The 7,677-nt window shown below is 39.2% G+C and overlaps 1 protein-coding gene across 1 annotated transcript in view; it reads left to right on the top strand.

Moving 5' to 3' along the window:
• The window catches only part of LOC139366667 (noelin-3-like), a 43,947-nt gene that overhangs the window by 13,944 nt on the left and 22,326 nt on the right, over positions 1 to 7,677 (top strand). The gene's annotated exons all lie outside the window — the stretch shown is intronic.

Here is a 7,677-nt window from a genome sequence, read left to right as displayed (position 1 = left end):
CAGTGTTCCAAAACTGTTCACCTATTTCTACTTCAAGCAAGGACAATATTATATTATTTTTATTTTGGTGTCTTTTTATACTTCACTTGCGGCATATAATCGATTTTATCTCCAATTTCCACCCCCCCAAAAAAAGGTGACATATCAGATTGAAACATAGCTATATGCTCTACAGGTTATTGTTTGGCTGGGTGCTAATGTGAAACAGGGCCTTTAAAAGTTGAACAGTGTTCTGTCATACTGACCGCAGCCCAGTTAAACACAATCGAGCAACGCGCCGTGGAATTGATCAATCAATGATGGTTAGATACCATCCACATACTCTACCATTCAAAAGTTTGGGGTCACTTAGAAATGTCCTTGGTTTTGAAAGAAAAGCACATTTCTGTCCAGTAAAATAGCATCAAATTGATCAGAAATACAGTGTAGACATTGTTAATGTTGTAAATGACTATTGTAGCTGGAAACGGATGATTTTTAATGGAATATCTACATAGGCGTACAGAGGCCCATTATCAGCAACCATCACTCCTGTGTTCCAATAGCACGTTATGTTAGCTAAATCAAGTTCATCATTTTAAAAGTCTAATTGATCATTAGAAAAACTTTTTGCAATTATGTTAGCACAGCTGAAAACTGTTGTCCTGATTAAAGAAGCAATAAAACTGACCTTCTTTGAACTAATTGAGTATCTGGAGCATCTGCATTTGTTTGTTCGATTACAGGCTCAAAATGGCCCGAAACAAGGACCTTTCTTTTGAAACTCGTCAGTCTATTCTTGTTCTGAGAAATGAATGCTCTTCCTTGCGAGAAATAGCCAAGAAACTGAAGGTCTCGTACAATGCTGTACTACTCCCTTCACAGAACAGCGCAAACTAGCTCTAACCAGAATAGAAAGAGGAGTGGGAGGCCCATGAGCACAACTGAGCAAGAGGACAAGTACATTAGAGTGTCTAGTTTGAGAAAAAGCTGCCTCACAAGTCCTCAACTGGCAGCTTCATTAAATAGTACCCGCAAAACACCAGTCTCAACATCAACAGTTAAGAGGCAACTCCGAGATGCTGGCCTTCTAGGCAGAGTTGCAAAGAAAAAGCCATATCTCAGATTTGCCAATAAAAATGTAAAATTAAAATGGACAAAAGAACACCGACACTGGACAGAGGAACTCTGCCTAGAAAGCCAGCATAACAGAGTCGCCTCTTCACTGTCGACGTTGAGACTAGTGTTTTGTGGGTACTATTTAATGAAGCTGCCAGACATGTGAGGCTAGGCTACCTGCCACCCCAATTATATAGAGCCATTATTTCAAGGAACTCCCTTCCTTCTCATATTGCTCAAAAACAGATGAAGCAACACCTCATCTATTTGACTTAGGATATTCTGTGTGTATGTATTGATTTAAGTAGGCTGTGTGTGATGTTTTTAAATGTTTGAAGTTCTCTCATTGAGCTGTTCTTGTCTATTAATGTTCTGTATTATGTGATGTTTCATGTTCTGTGTGGACAACAGGAAAAGTAGCTGCAGCTATTGCAACAGCTAATGGGGATCCTTATGAAATACCCGAAAATAATAATAATCTGGATGGATGGATAGATAGATCTGGTCTGAACATACTGCCTATGGTAGTATGATTTACTGTGTCTGGAATTATTATGAGAGCTAACATCGCCCATAGGGAGGTACAGCTGATTATTATTAGAGCTAACATCGCCCATAGGGAGGTAAAGCTGATTATTCTTAGAGCTAACATCACCCATAGGGAGATAAAGCTGATTATTATTAGAGCTAACATCACCCATAGGGAGATAAAGCTGATTATTATTAGAGCTAACATCGCCCATAGGGAGGTACAGCTGATTATCATTAGAGCTAACATCGCCCAGAGGGAGATAAAGCTGATTATTATTAGAGCTAACATCGCCCATAGGGAGGTAAAGCTGATTATTATTAGAGCTAACATCACCCATAGGGAGGTACAGCTGATTATTATTAGAGCTAACATCACCCATAGGGAGATAAAGCTGATTATTATTAGAGCTAACATCACCCATAGGGAGATAAAGCTGATTATTATTAGAGCTAACATCACCCATAGGGAGGTACAGCTGATTATCATTAGAGCTAACATCGCCCATAGGGAGGTAAAGCTGATTATTATTAGAGCTAACATCGCCCATAGGGAGGTACAGCTGATTATCATTAGAGCTAACATCGCCCATAGGGAGGTAAATCTGATTATTATTAGAGCTAACATCACCCATAGGGAGGGAAATCTGATTATTATTAGAGCTAACATCACCCATAGGGAGGTAAAGCTGATTATTATTAGAGCTAACATCACCCATAGGGAGGTAAAGCTGATTATTCTTAGAGGTAACATCACCCAATGGGAGGTACAGCTGATTATTCTTAGAGCTAACATCGCCCATAGTGAGGTAAAGCTGATTATTATTTGAGCTAACATCACCCATAGGGAGGGAAATCTGATAATATCTAAAGAAAGTTTAATGTCAATAATAATAGATCAATGGACTGGAGTCTTTATCGAGTTATTTGCATCACCAATATGGATAGCTGTAGTGGGAGACACTGAGAGAAAACGACATTTCTTTGATCACCTGCATTGCTTAATGTTAGCATGTAGCTTAGTGGTTAAAGAGTTGGGGCCAGTAACTGAAAGGTTGCAGGATTGAATCCCCGAGCTGACAACGTAAAAATCTGTCGTTCTGCCCTTGAATAAGGCACTTAACCAACTGTTTCCCGGTAGGCCGTCATTGTAAATAAGAATTTGTTCTTAACTGACTTGCCTAGTTAAATAAAGGTTTCTATTTTAAAATATTTTTAGTGTATGCTTTCTTGGATTTGGGGACTATGAAAAGACCCCTGGTGGCATGTCTGGTGGGGTAAGTTTGTGTGTGTCAGAGCTGTGCGTAAATTGACTATGGAAACAATGTGGAATTTTTAGCACATTAATGTTTCTTATTAAAAGAAGACGTGATCTAGTCAGTCTCTCCTCAACTCTTCGCCAAAGAGACTGGCATGCATAGTATTTATATTAACCCTCTGACTACAATGAAGAGCAAGATATGCTACTCTGTTCTGGTCCAGCTGCAGCTTAATTAGGTCTTTTCTAGCAGCACTTGACCACATGGCTGGACATTAATCAAGATAAGGCAAAACTAGATCCTGCAGGACTTGCTTTGTGGAGTGTGGTGTTAAAAAAAATCTGAGCATCTCTTTATTACAGACTTTTCCCCATCTTTACAACCATTGAATCTATATGTTTTGACCATGACAGTTTACAATCTAAGGTAACACCTAGTAATTTAGTCTCCTCAACTTGTTCAACAGTCATTCATTACCAGATTCAGCTGAGGTCTAGAGCTTATTGAATGATTTGTACCAAACATAATGTTCTTAGTTTTAGAGATGTTCAGGAGATCTATATATCTATCCCTCTCTCCTCTCATCCATCCCTCCTTCCTCTTCTTAGTTACAGTAATTGTGGCCCTGAGCGGTGATGCAGACAGCCCCATAACAGACAAATATCATTCCACAGCACCCAGGGAAATGTGTTTGTGAGTGTGTGTTGCAGACAGTCCCCATATTAGACAGATATTACTGCACAGCATGCAGGGCCCATAATAACAGAGGAGAATGGATTAGAAGTTTGGTTTAACTAGACTTCCCCTGTGCAGTTCCAACAAGCAAACTCGTTATGCGCCTATGTAACATAGACGTAGGGAGTCAGGAAGCAGGTGCAGTTAGTGAGTTTAATAATAACAAAACATGGAACGATAACAAAACGAGAGAAGCATCTGACATGGTGTCATGACTCTCCTGTGAGGATCCAAAGATCAGGTTACATTGGATCGACGATCACCAGAGCCCTCTCACCCGCAGAGGGGAGTAGGTATGATGTGTGGGTTTTATGACACCGCACGCCAATCGTAAATTGTATGCAGCAAGGAACTATTTTTGGTCTTCAGGAGTGGTGATTGGAATGTTGCTTTGTTACAGAGACATTTTGCCACCCAAAACTCTATCGTCCAGAAGTGAACACTGGGACAATATTTCAAAACATCTGGATGTGGGGAATGATGAGGGATGGTCTATGTAACATTAATGTCTATTTTGTGATGTCATCAATTTTTTTATAAACATGTTATAACAAAAATATTGTAACTTGAAGAGCTTTCCTACTGTGTCTGTCAGATTTACATCCTTTATGTTGTGTAGGAATGTGATTTTAGTTTTCTAACGAGATCATAGTTTTGATGATACGTTGCCCATTAAGTAGCCAATGAGGTCAGAGAGCTTGTCAGCGTGATGAAACCACCCTTTTCAACCAGACTGCTTAAAAGGACTGGGTAAGAATTAACATACCATACCAGAAGACGTGAGACTTTGGTCCACACGTTGAAATGATTACAAACTCTGAAACCCTCAACCTCAACACTAGATGAGATGATAACCTCACCTACAAGACCAGCAAAGTGTGGAGCGTTAGCTACATGTGGGAAATGGTTGAAACGTTGAACCAACATGGGGTGAAGAAGATAAACTCACCAGACTATACCTGAAAATGAACAGGCTGCAGCTGTCTGTATAAAAGGGGTTCAGACTCTGACTATCCACACGAGCTAAGAACAAGTTCTGAACAAAGCTCATTGGAGACCGGACAACTAAGAAGAAGGACATTATGACATCTGGTGGACAATCAGAGTATGTACAAGTGGCCGCGGAAAGGCCAACAAAACCCTCTTTCAAGAAGGTTTGATTTCAACAGAGATAGAGGACTAACGACGGCATTCAAACACGTAAATACATTAATTGCTTCTTATTCCAAAACGGGTGGCGGTTTGTGTGCAAGGTATATGATTAATGTGAAGACAGTCCTAGAATGTATCCACGATAATTATCCCTTTTTCTCTCTCTCTTTTTTCCCCACCCCCTTCTCCATCTCTGTGTAATAAGCCACCGTACTGTATATTGTCAGTCCATTAGGGACTTTTGCTCATGGAAGTGTGTATGTGTATTCTGTGTTATTATTTATTTAGTTAGTAAATAAATAATTAAATCAATTTTTGCAGTACTGAATGATAAGCAAAAGTTGGGGTTCTTGCGGATTCAAGAGGTTTACAACTGTTCAGAATGAGTCTGATATGAGGTAATGATTAAAACCTGTTAAGCCTACCCCCTCCTTTTTAGAACATTCTGTTAAAAATCGCGCAACTTTTCAGCGTCCTGCTACTCATGCCAGGAATATAGTATATGCATATGATTAGTATGTGTGGATAGAAAACACTCTGAAGTTTCTAAAACTGGTTAAATCACGGCTGTGACTATAACAGATCGTGTGTTTCATCGAAAAGCGCAAGAAAAACTGCTCACTGAAAGCTAAAAATAATATCCATGCGTCACTTTCATGGATTGTTAAAAGGGCACAAAATTAATTATGGACCTGCATGCAATTCCTACAGATTCCACACGATGTCGCCATTGTCGTCATTATCCGGGGGAGTTTTTTGTTGGTAAATCCAACTAACTGGATTCCATTTCTTCCGGTCTCCGCCAGGATGTTTTGAAGTGCACATTGTCGGCGATTGATTTGAAGACGAGGAGCTATTGAATACACATCGCCCTGTAATCATTTTGATAGATTATAAACGTTTACTAATACCTAAAGTTGGATTACAAAAGTATTTCGAAGTGTTTTGTGAAAGTTTATCGTCGACTTTTTTAATTTAAAAAAATTATGCTGCGTTTTAAAACAATGTTTTTTTCTGAATTACACAGCTTCCATAGATGGCTATTTTGGGTATATATGGACCGATTTAATCGAAAAAAAGACCCAATAGTGATGTTTATGGGGCATATAGGAGTGCCAAGAAAGAAGCTCATCAAAGGTAATGAATGTTTTATATTTTATTTCTGCGTTTGTGTATCGCCGGGTACGCTAAATCTTTTGTTTACGTCGCATTCAGGCATTTTGGGGTGTTGCATGCTATCAGATAATAGCTTCTCATGCTTTCGCCGAAAAGTATTTTAAAAATCTGACTTGTTGGCTAGATTCACAACGAGTGTAGCTTTAATTCTATACCCTGCATGTGTATTTTGATGAACGTTTGAGTTTTAACGAGTACATTTAGCATTTAGCGTAGCGCATTTGCATTTCCAGGTGCCTAGTTGAGACATCTGCGTCTCAAGTAGGATCAATAAGTTTTTAATAAGTGACAAATCGATATGTAACATATCTTCTAGAGTTGAATTCATGAGATGGAAGCTCGTTTTAACAACTTCTTCACATGGTGCCCCAAATTCCTATTGATTTAATTGTTACATGATGAATTTAATTGGTTAACAATTAAACATAGTAAGTGGAATAAATAGCAGTCATCAGATTAATGTAAATCAAGTCACGACATTTTGGAGCCCCTATGCGAGGAATCTAAGACAGAATTAGACCTTGCTGTTGAATTTAGTCAATATGAATTGTGTAGCAGATTACGTTATACACCGTGTGTTTCCATTTGAACAAGATACTGGAAATATTCCCCTACGGTGTTGCATACTGAGTAAAGATCAGTTCAGGGTGAATTATACAATTTCTAGGGCTAGGACATATGAACCAGCCTATGTTCTTTTGGCCAAAGCGAAGTTATTATCTTTCTGTCTCTCGCGTTTCAGGAGCGTGAGTAGACCACGGCGAGTACTTTCTTATGTTACCGGGTGTTCCGGTAGATTGGGTTGAACGTGAGACGTCATTAGTAAACCCGTTCCCGAATTGAAAGGAACCTGTGTGTGTGCTTGGAAGTTAACATTTCCTGTTAACAGCTAGCTCTGGGAGAGCAACCATTTCCCTATGATTTCATCTTTCAGGGCGAAACCATGTGCCTTTGTCAACGGACGTTCCGCATGGTGGGAATCCCTTGTGAGATCAGTTTTCAGGGTTAAGTGACCACTTATGTTGAAGAATCGCCAATATATATATATATATATATATATATATATATATATATATATATATATATATATATATATATATATATATACAGTGCCTTGCGAAAGTATTCGGCCCCCTTGAACTTTGCGACCTTTGCCACATTTCAGGCTTCAAACATAAAGATATAAAACTGTATTTTTTTGTGAAGAATCAACAACAAGTGGTTGAGAGGATCTCTGAATGATCCAATGTTGACCTAAATGACTAATGATGATAAATACAATCCACCTGTGTGTAATCAAGTCTCCGTATAAATGCACCTTCACTGTGATAGTCTCAGAGGTCCGTCAAAAGCGCAGAGAGCATCATGAAGAACAAGGAACACACCAGGCAGGTCCGAGATACTGTTGTGAAGAAGTTTAAAGCCGGATTTGGATAGAAAAAAGATTTCCCAAGCTTTAAACATCCCAAGGAGCACTGTGCAAGCGATAATATTGAAATGGAAGGAGTATCAGACCACTGCAAATCTACCAAGACCTGGCCGTCCCTCTAAACTTTCAGCTCATACAAGGAGAAGACTGATCAGAGATGCAGCCAAGAGGCCCATGATCACTCTGGATGAACTGCAGAGATCTACAGCTGAGGTGGGAGACTCTGTCCATAGGACAACAATCAGTTGTATATTGCACAAATCTGGCCTTTATGGAAGAGTGGCAAGAAGAAAGTCATTT

This window comes from Oncorhynchus clarkii, chromosome 15 (assembly GCF_045791955.1).
Source record: "Oncorhynchus clarkii lewisi isolate Uvic-CL-2024 chromosome 15, UVic_Ocla_1.0, whole genome shotgun sequence".
In the NCBI taxonomy this organism is placed as follows: domain Eukaryota; kingdom Metazoa; phylum Chordata; class Actinopteri; order Salmoniformes; family Salmonidae; genus Oncorhynchus; species Oncorhynchus clarkii.
The sequence above is the reverse complement of the archived record's forward strand: the minus strand, read 5'-3'. Positions and strand labels throughout refer to the sequence as shown.